Here is a 16945-nt window from a genome sequence, read left to right as displayed (position 1 = left end):
CCTGAAGATACAGGTCAAAATATATGGTCAGTGAAACTATTCTATATGAAAAAGTACTGAGTCTACATCAGCTAGGGATTGGTTTTAGGTTCATGTCTTATCCTTGCTTGTATAGGTAGTATGAAGAGGACCAGTTTAAGGCAGAAAAAGGGAAGTTGTCAAAACAGCTTCTTCTCTGAACTGGCAGGTTTCTAATACACCTCTGCTCCCTTAATCCATTCTTGCTCCTTGCAGACTCCTCTGCCATTTATCTGTTGTGGCTTCTCTCAGAGCAATGGTGCAGTGCAGGGAAGTGCTGGGTTCAGCACTAAGAACTAACCATATATATGAATTCTTCAGGGGAGCCATACAGCAGAAAACGAGTAAGACAGAAGCTGGGAATCAGGAGGTGGAAGAATTGAGGCTTTAGGCATGGTACAAATGCCACTTAGTATAGTCCATACCCACTACTTGATCACTCACTTTATCCTGTTGAAGGGTTTGTGGAGTCAGATTAGTTCCTGTGATGACTTTTGTTGTTACGATTGAATCTTTCACATACCTAGGCCCCTTGGCAGCACTAACAGGAGGCAGTCCTCACATACAGCTGCCTACAAACAAGGAACATGGGTAATTTCTCTTTGATGTGTCGTATTTTTCTTGTCTGTTTTGTTGACTTTCCCTCATAAAGAACAGCTGGTAAATCAGAAATCTGTACCTATAGCAAATCTTTGCTCATCTAGAAGACCTGAAAAGAACAAAAAGCTGTGGTTTTATCATTTCTCTTCCTTCTGATTCCACCACACACAGGACTTCTGCACCACCTGACCTACCCAGCTGAGCGGGGGGACTTTGGATTGCTCATAACTTCAATTACAAGCAGGAACATGTTTTGTTTCTTGGAGAATTTTGGAAGTGTTCATACCAGGGGGCCAAATTGGTAGACTGGAGAATTCTGCAAAATGCAGACAAGGTATGCAGTGCCAACAAACTCAGCTATCCACTTTTTGCCATCTTCTTTATTGCAATTTCCAGCTTGCTTCTGATGAGGATGCTGACTCAAGCCAAAGTTGTTCTATATTCATGGTTGTCCCTTTTCCCAGTAGTAAGCTAGTCAAAGGTTACACCACTGGTTTTGCATCTGCACTCTGCCATGGCTTGTTCCCTATAAAGACATCTGGGGAGTGTAGGAAGACTGGCACTGCACCAAAGCAATATGAACAGAAGTGGTGATTTATTACTTTTCCATAAAAGGGTAATCAGGGAAGCTGGCACATGGACACTTGTCTTAGAAAAAACACAGAACTGGAAAGGGGAGGAGGAAGGAGCCTTCCCTATAACCCAGTTGGTCCCCTAAGGTCCTGTGACAGAGCTGTACTCATCCACTGTGATGTGTATGTGACTGGCTTGGCCCAAAACAGAGGCCCCGTGATATCCAAAAAGACTGCTCTCCACATTCCCCTGAATGCAGAAGTTGTCCTTCCCACAGAGAAGTCCTCGTCTCTCTATTTGCCACACATGGACCTTGAAACCTACTCAGGCCTGAAAATGACACCACTGAGTTAAATAATGGCTCCTACTACAAGTGGGTTTATGGGAACTAGTGGAGGATCCTCAGGGAAAAAGGTCCTCAGCCTTTGCAGCTAACAAGGTGGCTTCACAGAGGGATGGTGTGGGTTAGAAGTGTTTGCAGTATACTTGATGTTCCCCACACTTCTCCCCAGTGCTCCCCCCATCCCTCCAGGCAATCTCTTGTATTAAACCCTCAAGACAAAGTTTTCTGTTGTCTGACGTCAAACAGCAGAATTCAAGCTTTACCAGTCTGCATGGAGATCTGATGGAGTACACACAGAAGCAGGATGTGAGATCTAAATTCAGCTCTCTGGGGGATACTTATCACTGAATACTGTGTTATTCTTAGGGATGGAAATACCAGGCCAGGCTAAGAAAGGAGCCCTGGCAAAACTGGCCAGTCATTGTCTTCTGAAGAGAAGTACCCTTCGTTTCCAGTGAGTGGGGTTTTGCCATTTTTCATTCTGGCAAAAGGGGTTGTAGTACTTTCCTCATCTTGCCCAGCCTGCAGCATTTACAGAACTGCATGGAGAGGTTAAAAACACGGCAAGAGTTCCCTCTAGAGGAGTGAAGTAATAATGTACACATCTTTCCATGTTCTGTGAGAGCCAGGGTTCCATTTTCTTTACAGAAATAGGCTGACAGTAGAATAAATCCACTTATGAATTCCACTGCCCTTGCACGAGCAATAAAACTGAAAAGAGGGCTAGCTGCACAGCATAAAGGCGTCAGGGCTTTCCAAGGGCAGTCAGTGGCAAAAGAGAAAACTCCAGAGCTTTTAGCTTAATCCAAACACAATTTAACACAGTTCTGCTGCTGGAAAGGAAGAATTACTATTACTGCAAAAAATAGCGAGAATCCTTCACAGTGATCATGACCCTATTGTGCTAGATATTGTTTATCCCTCCCCTGCAGGGATCAGCATCTACATGTGAGAGAGAAAATGAAATCAAGGCACAGCAAGAGGATTCGGCTCTGGTCAAGGTCACACAGAAGGGCACTTGCATGAACAGAGCTTAATTGTATGGAGTCATTGTGTCCTCAAGTCTTGTTACTCACTATTTTTTCATTAGTATTGCTTTAGAGGAACTCAGTTTTAGCAATGTTTTTGTTCCATATTCTTTGAATACTCTTGAATACTGCAAGATCTTTTCCTTTTTCAAGAAGTATGAAGCATTATGGAAAGGCTGCATGACTCTATAAATAAGATTTAACTTTGTTTGTTCCTTTTACTTCAAACTGATCACAGTAGGAACAATGCAAAGGCACATAGCTTAATGTACTAGCTGTGAAGAATTAATGTCTCTTGTCTTAGCAGTAACTGTCCAGAAATCTCAATGGCAAAAGCCATAGGATTAAGTTGTCTAATTTCCAAACCAAACCCAGATGAAGGCACTTGCACTGAGAAATAAGACCTCAAATGCCTAGCTGGGAAGAGAAGAGAGATGCTCAGAAGGATTTTGTATCATGACACACTGATTTACACAGAACCCTTTAGGCTGGGCTCTTCAAAATTGGCCAGAGGAGATAGTCACACAGCTCCACTTGCAGTCATCTGAAGCCTGCCGCTGCAAAAAAAGCGTGTTACGTTTTGGCATTCTCCATGGATAGGTTTAAGCATAGTGCCACCTTGCATTCACTCAATGTCTTTCACCCCAAGGGAATGAGATTTTTTTCGAAAATGCATAAAGAATTGTTGGTGTCATTTTACACGTGAGAACAGAGGCAAACAAAGCAAATGCCTGCACTAGTTAAGGGCAAACAGCTCTCTGAGTCCAGGCTGAATCCCATAGAAGAGTAACACAAAGGCACCCACAGCTAGAGATTGCAGTCAGCTTCTGGCTCAGGAGAAACCTAAGTACATAAACCTATGCAGTGCAAAGGTCCAAAGTCAAAGAATTTAACTGCAGCAGGATACAGATCACATTCTGGATATTCGTAAACGATGCCCAGAAAATAAGCGAAAAAATTATATTTTGCAAAGAAACTGGTACTTTTTTGGGGGTGCATTTTGTAATACTGAATTATAGTATATCTGTCAGATACGTAGAGATGCATATAGAACCTACCTTTCAACCACATTTTTTGTATCTAGAAAGATTTCATGGAAGAAAGTGTCCTGAGGAAGTTAAAGACAACTAGTGATCAGAAGACGCAATAGTTTCTATGATCTAAGCAATCTTTCCAAGTATTTATGAACAAATATTTGAATAGTATTCCAAGGCAAGTATAACAATAACAAATACAAAAGCTAGAACAGTCTGTCTGCATGCTAGCTGCTTTGTTAAACACAAAAGCCTCAAAAGGTCAGTGTAAACTTGATATCCCTTATTTGTTGTGGCTTTGACAGTTAAGTTGTGATAAATCTGCAAGTTAAGACAAGATGTAGTTCCAGATCCTGCCCTATTTAGGCTGATTTTGTGTTACAGATTCACGAAAAATTCATCACAAGGAATATGAAGCAAGTAATAAAAAGACAGTTCAGATAGCAGCCTAAGTACCATCTGTGAGACCTGAACAGATAATCCTTATAGTCTGTACCTTGACATCTTCAGCTGTGAGATAAAGTTTTTAATACTTATACCGCCAGACTACTTTGTGTCCATCTACTTTTTAGTTGGAACTGATATACTTTCTGATTTTCTGTATGATCAGTGTTTTTGTTACGTCTTAGGATATTCTGTAGTCCTTTCTGATTTCATATGTAATTATTGATAATTAAAAATGTTGCTTTATTTTCCTTGAGACCTGGAGATAAGAGAGAATGTGGTACAACCACTAAAGTCCATGTTCTAGTTGTCCATAACTTCATTGTTTTGTTTCTGAAATGGGAGCTGCTAGATTCAATTCTTTCATGTGTCCTATATCAACACATTTTTTCTTTTTTTTTGCTAAACATTGTACTTCTGGTAGTAGCATAGGCTCCTGGGTTAGTTTCCAGTTAGCCTTTAGTAATTTTTTACTATGGTTAGGACATAGTGATGTCCTATAACAGTACTGCACAAAATTCTAATGTATTCTACTTGTTATGCATCTCCAAATAATGCGTTCAAATACAATCTTTTGTGCTTCAGTGTCTTTCATTTTTTAACTTTCTTTTTAACTAATACACAGATTTCACTGTTCATGGTTGGTTGTGTGATGGCATTTCTAGAAGTTAACCCCTCTACACCAGCCCAGAGATAGGTGTCACCTTCTCCTAAATGCTCCTAAGTTTCATGGGCCTATTGAGTTACAAACAGTTGCCCTTTCTATTGACAGTCCAGTTTTTTGTTGAATGATGATTTGAACAGCTTGGGCCACTTGATGGTTATTGATATGTACTCCAGTGGCACTTTCCTCAGGAATATGGACATTTATCTGTTGTAAAAGCATTGCATTTTTCCAGTTCTCATGCTGTGTTGGTTTGTTTTTTTAACACAATTTAACTGCCAGACAAGCTTTCTTTGTTTTTGCTAATTCCTCTGTTTCCACAAGTGTGAGCCAAACGCAAGCATAATCTGGGTCATTTCCTCTATAGTGCAATATAAATAGCTTGGACTTCTCGAAAATGGTTCAATTCAGATTAATCCATCTTTAACACATGCTAGAAGGGACTCTAAAAGGCAGGTTTTCATGTCCTCTTACTGTCAATAATTTGTAAAGAATCATACGTGAACAGGGCATCTGACAAAGCTATCCTGTGTGGACAGTTTGCCATTATTTGGGGCTTCTTTGGGCTATGCAATCATCTCTTCTGCCAGGCCCAAGTATCCCTGTTGCTTATTTGAGCCAGCTGGGTAATCAGGACTGCCCATTTACTATAGATAGTGCTTGCCACACTATAAGTAGAGGGCCTTTCTCCTTTCAGGGTCCAATGGCAACACAAGAGCCAGTAGCAGTTGTGACTTTAAGCCCACCACTTCAGACACAGCCCTGATACGCTCATGGGTGAGTAGTATTTCCTCTCCTGTTGCAATGCTGTTTCTTTCTACAAATCTGTGGTAGCGTCAGTTCTGGTTTTCCAAGACATCTGCCTCTAATGTCTCCTGGTGCTTTCCTCCACAAACTCCACTGGGCCTCTAAGTATATGTATGGTATGTTTAAGACATTTGGACTGTTTCTAATGGGGTCCAGTCAGATGCATGTGCTAATTCCTTTCTTACTTGGTCAAAGACTTGTTATTGCCCAGGTCTCCACATAAATAAGCTTTTTTTTCATGACTTGGTACACTGGTATCATTAACTGGTCATGCCCCAGGATTTGTGTTTGCCCAAATCTCGTCATTCCAAGAAAAAGCTTATGTTTCTTATCTGTTGGTTAGCAGTGCCATTGCCTCAATTTGGTCTGACACTTCAGTAAGACTGAATATGTATTTCTTATGCAGATTCCTTCAACTGATTCCACTTGATGACGAATCTTGCAATTAATAAAATTCTAATGATTCATTTGCCTTTGCTGTCCTTGTCTTGTGCAGTGTTTCTCCACAGTACAATGTTGCTGTTGTTCTGCAGGTGACCTGGGGCACTACACTCTTCCAAAATCTTTTCACAGAATCATAGAATGGTTTGGGTTAGAAGTAACCTTAAATTTCATCTAATTCCAACCCCCCTGTCATGGGCAGGGACACCTTCCACTAGACAAGGGTGCTCAAAGCCCATCCAACACGGCCTTGAACACCTCCAGGAATGGGGCAGCCACAGCTTCCCTGGGCAACCTGTGTCGGTGCCTCACCACCTCACAGTAAAGAATTTCTTCCTAATGTCTAATCTAAATCTACCCTTTTCTAGGTTACAGTAATTATGCTTGTCCTAGGAGAGGTGCTCTAGCCCTTTCCTAGGGCTGAAGCATCCTCATGGCCTTTCTTTGGACTTGCTCCAACACGTCCACATCCTTCTAATGTCAGGGACCAAGAAACTTCCTGCCCCCTGCTTTGCAGTATTGTAATAACCAAGTTAGTAGGTTTTCCTCCCATCTAAAGCAGTCTTTAGATTATGCAACTTGTTGTTTAAAAGGGACATACCTGGTGATGTGCTCGTCTGTTTTTCAGCCCCATTCCCAGCCTGGCAGAAGACCACTGCAAAAAAGCAAGCCCTCTTTGTGGGGAGACCAGGAAAGACAAGGCACACTGCCCATAGTATGAGTTAGTGCTATTTTATATATGCTATAGTCGCACCCATTTGAGTAGGATTGCTATATGCTCTTCTTGCTCGACACCTATCCCAACCACTCCTCTCCTCCTCGCCCTGACTATGCAAGACTACACAGAAGCAACTGTAGTTGGTCTCAGCCCCACAGACATCTGTGAGACTGCACTGCAGCCATACAGTCCTTTGGATGCCATTTCTGACACCACTTTTATTAATGTAGTGGGTTAGGTCAGGACAGACTATGCCCACATATGAATTACTATAATTCCATAATTGGATGGATGAGAAGGAGTTTGGGTGTTGCCTCTGTGAAAGAGTAATTCATAATGTGAACAATACTACAAAGTTAGATGAAAGTAGTTATCCCTGCTGCATCTTTCCATGTAGACAGGAGCAGAGCTCTCAGCAGTCAGGAGGAGCAGGTGGCTGAAGGCTGTGGCTCTGGTCGTGGGACCTCGGTCCCAGAGCACCCCTACAGGTCATCTATGGCCAGATATCCTCTAAGGCAAGGTCATGCTATCCTCTCTGTTGGGTGGAGGTGGGATGAAATCGATGATGAGGAGAGCATCTTCCAGGCTGTTGGATCTTCCTGGCCCAGGGACCTCTCTGAGCTACTGTTAGGTGATGGGTGTAGAGAATCATGGAGAAAATATTCTTTTATTAGTTTAGTTATGTCCTGACAGTGTTATGAAAAATCTCTTTAATTATGAGAAATAATACCAGTGAGCTCAGAAAATAGCTGTTGTTTGATATTTACGGCAAATGTGGAAAAATACAGGCTATTTATCATTTATCTCTGTGAGAGAAATAGCTTGGTTTCTTTCATGCAACTCATCACTTTTTTGTAAGCAACTTCCAAAAATTATTTTATATAAAATTTTTTACATAAATTTGTATCTTTGATCTTTTAAATACAGCCTTGCATAGCCATTATTATTTTCTGCAACTGAACTTTTGTATCTTTTCTCTTCACCTTTTGTACTTTTGATAATATAGTACTGACTGTTCTCTATCTGCAGCACAAAGTGTGATTTCTCTTGTACAACTTGGCTTTATTAATTGTACCCACAGCTATGACCTTCTTTATGAAAATTAACAAAGACAAAGCAGGAGGTTTCTCCTTGGTTGCAGATTTCCTCACATGTTAAAAAGGTCAGTTTGTGCTAATTCAAGCGCTTCCATTCACTAACAGTAATTATTACAGTTCTCATACTTCTTGCCTGTGTGAGAACTTCAAAAGTCTTAATAACCAGAAGTAAGAACTCAGTCGTGCTTCTGGCGACCAGTTGGAATCTGCAGGTTAAAAATACAGGTACAAAAGTTCTAAGGGACTTGTCAGAAGACAAGAGTCTATGTCTTAGGCTGTATGTAAGAAAGACTCACTAGATGGCTTTCTATGAGCAATCCTTACTGTATAACACAGCTCTCAGAAGAGCAGGAAAGGCACACTACCTTCTGAATGCTTGCAGGAAACAAAATCAATAACAGAAAAAAAGGCAAACCACTGCAAGTCAACCCACAAACTGAAACAATTATGAGCACATATTAACTGGCTCCAACTTTTCTCAGAACTTCAAAGAGCTTGATTTGTTTCCACAGACTGTCAAAACCAAATGCTAGGTTGTTGAGCATTTTGTCCAAATTAGAAAAATCTAATCAGTATGTCTCAGTTTTTTCCAAGTGACTGCTTAAATTACCCCAGTGTGTCACATGCATCTGATTTAGAATTTTCCTTAACCTTTTTGTCTTCACAAATAGAATGGAGAGTTGAAAGGACATTTTAAAAAGCATCCAGTGGTCTCTGCATTGAAAGCCTGAGTGAAGCCTGCCATCTGACTCCCAGGAGCAGGGAGACTTGGCAACATGAAGGCCTTGGTTTTCCCCCACAGACTACTCATCTCTATTACCAAGCACTTCCAGCTCTCAGACCTGACCTCCTTATTGTTGTTCACATGAACTTTCCACAGGGTGCCTGGTCCTGGACATTTGTGCTACCTGTCTACAGCACGTAGTTCCAGCTATTTCTGAAGCTGTGGGCAGCCTCAAGGGATGATTTCTCCCTTGGTGACTGTTTGGTTCTCAGAACCAGTGTACCTACAGCAAAATGGTTCTTTTGAGTTACAATGAATCCCTGCCCCTGTTGTACCTGTTTGTCACAAACAGAATTTTAAATCAATGGAAAACCGTAGCCTGCAGAATATCCTCCTCTCTGCCCCAATTGTGCAGCACAGAAATAGACCACAGGACACTTCTTTACCTGCTATCACAGCTGTTCTTGCAAACAGCTGGGTGTATACTCTGCTGTAGGGTAAGGGAGGAGAAAGTGGGATTTGCTGCCCCTGGCAAGCCATGCCTGCTGACTTCACTTAGGCTGCAAGCAGACGTCTGCTCTGGCAGCATTTGTGCATAGTGGTTGACAGCATTAGACAAGCTCAGAGGAGAGGATAGGAGAGCAGGAGAGTTGGATTATAAATGTGCATCCAGAGCTTTGCAGGAATAGCTGTGCTGGATTATGAAAGGCTGAGACAGATCCACAGCACATTTAAGGTTTTAGGCAGCTCCCTTTGGCATGTCATCAATACATAGATGTATGTCTGTGTGCACATTTTTGACACCTTTTTATACATATTTCCAGATCCCATCTGGAACAAAGGTTCTCAGGATTGAAGGGAATCAGACTTACCACCAACCACATCTTTAAATTTAGAGTTGTTGCTGTAATGCTGACTGATGTGTTTAAGAACCTTGCCCATGTAGCTGCTGTGTGGTTTTCTATGGGTAGTCCAAAATAAAGGCCATTTCCCTCTCCAGAAGACAGCCAGTTTGAGTGTTAGGCACAAAAAGACAGCTGGACAGGGCCAGAGGTCCACATACAAGGAGATAACACTGATTAGTGTGGAAAACGTTGTTATGTTATCCCTGCAACCTAGTTTGGGAGGCATTTCAGCAAAAGGGAGTGCTTAGAAGAAAAATGTAGTAGTTATTGCACATGTTGATCATTGCAGACAGGACAAATGCTCTCATCTGACAAGCCTCAGTCTTAATCCTTAGAAATCCTGCTGTAGTGAAGTTTGCAGGGGTTCTGAAAGGCTGCAGTAACTTCTGATGTACTCCACGAAGTGAACATTAGGGTATTGAGTAGGCTCTAAGAGATCTTCAAAAGAGAAGCCGAGCAGCTTACACTGAGCAAGAGAAGCCAACCAGCTTTATAAAGAGATGAGAGCCCACTGGAAGGTGGAAAAAAAGGTAGACTATTAGCAGTGTCAGTAATGTGTGTGTGTTCTTTCAAGAAGGCTTGTGTCCATGGTTAATTTCCCATAGCACTTGCGGAGAAGGACACTGAAGCAGCATACTCTTAGAATCATAGAATACTTAGGGTTGGAAAGGACCTTAAGATCATCAAGTTCCAATCCCCCTGCCATGGGCAGGGACACCTCGCTCTAAACCATATCACCCAAGGCCTCGTCCAACCTGGCCTTGAACACTGCCAGGGATGGAGCATTCACAACCTCCCTGGGCAATCTATTCCAGTGCCTCACCACCCTAACAGGAAAGAATTTCCTCCTTATATCCAATCTAAACTTCCCCTGTTTAAGTTTTAACCCATTACCCATTACAGTCCTAGTATCAACTGCAAAGCAGGATAATGGGAAGACAGTAATTACAAAAGACACATCTTTTATCTGCTGGTCTGTTGCCCTAGGAGGGACACTTTTAGGTGAGAAAAAAAGGGATAAAAAGGTTAGACAGAGAAACCCCTCTGATTTTGAATTTGGACAATCCATCCTTCCATGGCTACATTTAACTCGTGGTGAGTCTGTGTCCCAGTTTCCTCATATCATGCCCAAGGCCCTCATGAATAGTTTTTCTCCAACTGGACTTTTCCATTAAGATTCAGAAGCAGGCTTGTATTTGGCATTTTCCTTGGTTCTTTACTTTGAAGACTGTTCATTCTGGGGCAGGACAACCTCCTTCTCTGATTCAGATCACGTTTATGACTTGGTTGTAGCAGTGAAGAATTAAAAAAATTCCTTTTTATTTGTGAAATGGATTTATTTTGCCAGTTTGCATCTATGTAATCTCAATTTTCAAGACCTTCAGAGGTGGGAGAAATTATTCTTCTTTTAACTATATAGATATCGATGCTATCATGGGAGTTTCTTCAGCATTCAGATTTGACAGTCTTGGTTTCCAAAGGAGCCTAAGGGAATTAGATCGTCCAACTCCCACCTTCTTAGCATACCACAAATTCTCCTAGAATGAAAAAAATATTAAATGGTTGCAGACCTAATTTAGATAGTGTCTGAAACACTTCAGACACCATTCAGATATGAGGCAACACAATCACAAATTTAATTTAATATTTTTTTCTCTCTTTTCTAGGACTGCACACTAACCATATTTATTGCTTAAAAACTGAGGAGTTTCTCTTGTACTTAGATCTTTCTCAGTGCTAAATTCAGTATCCAAAGATAAATAAATTATTGCAATCTTAACCATACCTTCTCAAATTATCAGAATTGCAAGATGTGCTGTGGATTTAAGCCACTGGTTTGTAAGGTTCTTGAGATAAATCACAAGGTGGACCAGATGAGGTACCATAATGCTGCCTGTCCTGCCATTGTCTCATGTTAGATTGCTTTAACTACCCCACTTGGCTGATGAAATTTTCTCTTTCTCCCAGCAAAGACCTATTAACTGCCTTAGCTTTCAGCTAGCCCAGAGACCTTGGAAGTGATGTCTCTTGCACAGTGCAATTCATCTCTCTCTTGCTTTGATTTTAATGAAATTCACTTAATGGTAGTCAGAAATCTTTGCTTTTCTGTAGTACTTTTTAATTAAGTCATAAATCCATGGACTTTGAACCAGCACATTTTTCTTGTGATTAATCACATTTCATCAGATTCAGTCTCTCTTTATTTTTGTTTGTTTGTTTGGTTGGTTGGGGTTTTGTTTACTTTTCCTGTGGGGAAAAGCATTAAAATAAAAAATAAAGGAAGTTAGACAAATGCAGTTTTGATTCCCCACCTTTCATGTGATGTATTGGATGTTAAAGGCAGTCGGTCTTTCCTAACTGTTGTACTAACTGCTTTTGAATTGCTTCAACTACTTTAACATTACATTCTCAGTTCTTTATGTGCAGACCTCCTTGGATTTCAGCTGCCTCACTTCTGACAAAGACACTACTCAGTTTGAAGACAGGTACCATCTGGAATAGCTCAGGAGATAGGAAAACCTTGGCTGTACTTACTTGGATTGTCAAGAAATATTCACTATATTTGGTGAATATGGGTATTATTGCCTGTCAGGAAAAAGGAATTACACTATCAGATGAGTGTGGAAGATAGCTTTGTATATTATCTTAATTATCTGTACTCTGATGAGACTAGAAAGTGTGAAAATGCTCCCCATCATGTTGGGATGGAAAATTACATTTCCTGCAGGAGGTTCAAGGAAGGAAATTTGGTTCACACTAACTACTCTGTACCTGGCACTTCTGGGGAAAGCATCATGATTCAGATCACTTTCATTAGATGCTTAAGGAAGATGATAGACAGACCCTACTTCAATAAGAGATAATGTCCATTTCCAAAGTACTTCAAAAGTAGCAGGACTGGAACAGACTAATGAAAAAACCCAGGCAACCTAGAATTAAACTGATTCAGGCCAGGCCAAACAAGAGGTGGTGAGAGGGGCAGAGGTATGAAGTTGCTACCCACTGAACAGGTAAGCATCACAGAAAATATTTGGTAAGTGATATCTGAGTCCCGAGTTTTAGAGTTTACCCTAAATTACCTTTCAGTTATCCTGGTCAGATTACACTTTTAAGGCCTATATGGTTTTTGCAGACAAATCCAAATGGATCCTGCTACCATCTGTGCTTACGGATTCTTCTATGGAAGAGCAATCGTATTTGAATAGGTTGTCCTGATCCAGTTTAATGAGGAGCTCCACCAAAGAAAAATTACACTAATTTGAGAGGCATGCACAGAGAGTTTAAAAAGTTTGTTTCAAAGTGAGGATGGCATCAACTCAAAGTCAGTATTGAACAGCAGACCAACAACTCTGTAACTTCTGTAAACTTGGTTATTATCAGGAGTGTATCGCAATTTCTGCAGAACTGATTGATGCCGACACTGCCGGTCTTGCCATTTGCTCTCTAAATCTGCCAGAAGCAGACATTTTCTGGTGCTTCTTATCTACACTGAAATCATTGTATCACCAATCAGAATGTAAAGTTCAAGGCAAGAAGAAATATACACTCATGCAATGAAAATTCTAGTGTAAACAGGCCTTGTGAGTTCACTCAGCAGTTCCTGTATCACATCTGCATCTTTTAATCAAGTGAAAACTTACTATCAAAAACATAATATGCTGCCATGTCATGCGTCATCCCTGTTCCAGTAGCTACCTGATTCCCTGTAAGAACTTGTAACTTACACCTGAGTTGTTCAACTTTACAGAGTTTGGAGCAAGGTCAGGTTTCGAACAACAGATTGAGAAGGCTTCACATAACAGAAATCCTTTGCGTTGTATCATGTACATACCACCTTAACTGAAACACTTATTCACTTTCACTTTCTTCATCTTCGTAATCTGAGCTATTTCTATGTTGCTTTTATACTAGGAAAATTTTGTATAAGTGGATCACATTTTCTTCTAGTCAATATGCCCTGTTCTCAGCAGATAAATTATATCCTGAAAATTAAGGTAATCATCCTTTTAAAGCTCAAAAATCATAGTGCACAGAAATTATTGTTGACTTTATAGTAAGCCTAGTCATATTCAGAGCATGCCACTTTCTTACACGGAAATTGCACTCCAGATAGTGGTCAAAAGAGGAGGCTATTTGCAGCCTCCACTTCAGATGGCCAGGGGATAATGTGTTCACATGGACAGAAGCCAGAAAACTGTAGATGAGAGCGTCTTAGCGAGCCATCATCTAATACCAAAATCTAAAGTGACACATAGTAAAAATAACAATGACATTATTCTCTGCTTGTAGGGCCAATTATTGCCTATAATTCATGATGTTCTAGTTACAGATGAGGCAGCTTTTCCATTGCAAGCTTCTCTGTGTCTGTCATTTGAGGCTGACATTTCTCATAGTAGCTGTCAGTCCAGTCATAAGAGCATTTTATGATTAATGAGATAATGAAATAATTATTTTGCTTTCTCTGAGGTGCTTCAAATCCCACAGACATAGTTTACAGGAGGGAAACGTGGGATGGCTCAGGCTTCTGATAGCAAGTTCTACTGCTGCTCAGCTGTACACAGGTGATCTTTTACTACAATGACCAGAGTTTTACATAAAGCAGCAGAACATTAGTGTCTTTTCTGATTTGCAGCCTGGCCCACAGATTTCTCTGAAAGTAAGCCTGATTGAAATGCAAAGGGAGCATGAAAAAGTTCATAGAAGTGGATACAGTTTGTTTCCTCGAGTCATTTTGTTAAACATTTTTGTACAATGCTAGATTTGATTTTATAGTTTTCTGTCATTATTTGTGAACAGCAGCTTTCAAGGTCTCCAACTGGTACCAAAGCCCCGTTGGCACTTCGTATGTACATAATGCAGGCGTTTCGAAGGCATGAAGGAAAGCAGGAATGCTTAAACAGACAAGGATGCTCTAGGAGGGAAAGAGTTGCCTGACAGGAATAGGATAGAGGCCTATCCTGAGAGAAATGGAGAAAGTATATAAAGAAATTACATTTGTCATAGTAAAAGAAATAGGAAACCCCAAATGAGAAAAGATAAGTTCAGAACAAAGAAAAGGACCTGGCTCCTCACATAATACGTAGGTAAACTGTGGGCATCCTTGCCCTGAGATGTTATTATGGTGTTGATTTTGCATGAATTCAAGAGGAGACAAATTCATGGAAGAAAATTTATCCTGTCCCAGGTGGAGGGTGGCTAACATGTAGAAAAATGCTTGTGGCTTATGAAGTTTCCAGAGCCACAGATCTCTTAATGTCTGTGATACTATTCTGTGGTAGTGTTATTTTAGGTCTGTTCTGGCCTAACACGCCTTCTTGGGTTTTGTATGTTGCTGAGATTCAGGACTAAGTGGGGCTTCTGGTGTGATGCAGTGTGTATGTTCTTATGTGCTTTATATTACAGTCCTTGAACTGTTTTCCGGAAAGAGATATGAGCACTGGGGAGGAAACCTGTATAGAAGTAGTTGTTGCTCTCAACATAAGTCTGGTAGCATTCAGAGCACGTCAGCTTCACATAATGGAATTATAGAATACCTAAACAAATTTTGGCAATTAAAGGTGCTGTAAACCTCATTATTTCCTCACATGTGTACACAGGGGCAGCCCAGAATAACTCAGTTGCATGTATCTAGAAATATCTGGAAAATGAGTGGGCAATCTTTGGATGTGTCTGTTTCATAATAAAAAAAAATTATCTCTTGGTGAATCCCAGCTTCCCTGAATTGCTGAGTCACTCTCCTGAATGGGTCAAGAAAGCCCTATGGACCTAGTAAGTAATTGATATCTGTACTACGATGGCTAAGGCTGTCATTGATCTGCACTCTTCTGTGTCACCAGCAATTTAGACAGCCAAGCCTTAATTCAAGGACATTACTGAGTCTAATGATCCCAAGCTGTCTGTTCATGGGGTTTGGAAATATTTTGAGGTATGTGAAACCTGTTATTCTCCCATAGCTCTAAGGAGTCCAGAGCCTGTGTATTAAGTATGGTAGTAATACTGTGAAGTCCACAAAACTGTCTACCCAAAACCTGCAAAGTCCAGTGTGCTCATATCCATGTGGCAAAGCATACTCCTGCAGATTTTATACAGAACATATGCCAGCAATGAAAAGGGAAGGAAGATCCATAGATTCATTGACAGATATTCTCTATATTTGACAAGCTAATGCTTTTTGGAATTTGTAGTGTTTTCTGACTGTACAAATACTCTTCTATTAAGAAGCTGAGTGTAACACTGTATTGGTAAGTGGGTTGAGAGCTGGATGCCTTTGAGGAGTCAGGGGTCTGCAGAGGGCTGCTCTGGGATGCTCTGATAGATGAAGTTTTCTGGATAGTCTAAGCCAGACTGGTACTTTAGCAAAGGGTTAAGCTAAATTTTAGGGGCAATTGATGAATGACAGACATAAATACGTATGATCACTTCCTGCTGCACCTAAAACCTGGAGGTGACGCTGTCATGGTTTAATTCTTAAATTAAAGCCAAAACACAGTGCTGTACTAGCTACTAGGAAGAAAACTAACTCTATCCCAGCTGAAAACAGGACAGACCCAAAGGGAAAACCGTGTGAGAGAGTACATACTTAAAAGAAGGATTTTACCAAATGCAGAGACTCTTTTATCTGTACTCACCTTTGGAGTCACAGTCCGTTAATCCATACCTATCCTTAAAAACACTTCATGGGCTTTTCACTGAGAGCATACAGAGGCTCCCATTGCCAGCAACGTCTGCTCACAAACTCTGTTGAATAAGGAAACTTGGAATCATGTATTCAAATTTGTGCTTAAGAGTTAGAGAGAATCAGTTTGCAAAGTCTTGTTATTATGTTAAAGAAGAGAACCAGTGTCTGCAATTAACCAAGGGAGAAAGAAGGATTTCCAGTAAAATTTATTTCTCTTAGGCAGCCATTTTCAGCTATCTTCGACAGACAGCAGTGCAGACTGATTGTCTACTTACATAAACATATTTTCAGGTGGGGTAGAAGTAAGTTTTCTGAATTATGTTAACTCCTGAGAATATCTTCCACTAAGCTTCCACTCATAACAGCTCTCTTTACTACATTTTTACCTCTTCTCTGTACTTCAGTGTTTATCTTTAAAGTTGCCAGAAGTTTGGCATCCAGATGCTTAAGCCTCTAGAAAGAATCACAGTCCTAAAGACTACAAAGCTCTAAGTTGTATTACTCAGTTTTGTGTTGTAACATCACCTAACTGTTGAAGACTCAACTTGTATTTTAATTTGTTGTGTTATTAACCTCACTAGAGGGAAGAGAAAGGGAAATAAAAAGGAAATGGTTTTATGAAGAACAGGGAAATGGTTTTATGAAGAACTTAACTTACGTCTAGGACCCCTGGGACATGATCTGGTTTCAAGATTATATATTAACAAGATGTTTTCTTTTCTAGGCAGGCATTGAACCAGGCTTCCCAATGAAGTGGTGGAATCACCATCCCTGGAAGTGTTCAAAAACCATGCAGATGAAGCCCTCAGTGACATGGTTTAGTGGTGGACTTGGCAGTCCTGGGGCTATGGTTAAACTTGGTGGTCTTAA

The 16945-nt window shown here is 40.6% G+C and overlaps 1 long non-coding RNA gene across 1 annotated transcript; it reads right to left on the bottom strand.

Moving 5' to 3' along the window:
- Positions 1-10727: 10727 nt before the first annotated feature.
- LOC133207513 (uncharacterized) lies at positions 10728-16599 on the bottom strand. Its single transcript, XR_009724062.1, has 3 exons — positions 16026-16599; positions 12241-12326; positions 10728-10934 (listed from the first exon to the last, which is right to left on the bottom strand). It is a non-coding gene; the product is annotated as an uncharacterized LOC133207513 (long non-coding RNA).
- Between the last annotated feature and the right edge of the window lie 346 nt (positions 16600-16945).

The sequence above is a fragment of the Neopsephotus bourkii genome, unplaced genomic scaffold (genome assembly GCF_033783945.1).
Source record: "Neopsephotus bourkii isolate Nb327-2 ecotype Australia unplaced genomic scaffold, CSIRO-AGI_Nbou_v1 NB_224, whole genome shotgun sequence".
Taxonomy (NCBI): Eukaryota; Metazoa; Chordata; class Aves; order Psittaciformes; family Psittacidae; genus Neopsephotus; species Neopsephotus bourkii.
Note: the sequence above shows the minus strand (reverse complement) of the source record. Positions and strands in the feature narration are given on the sequence as shown.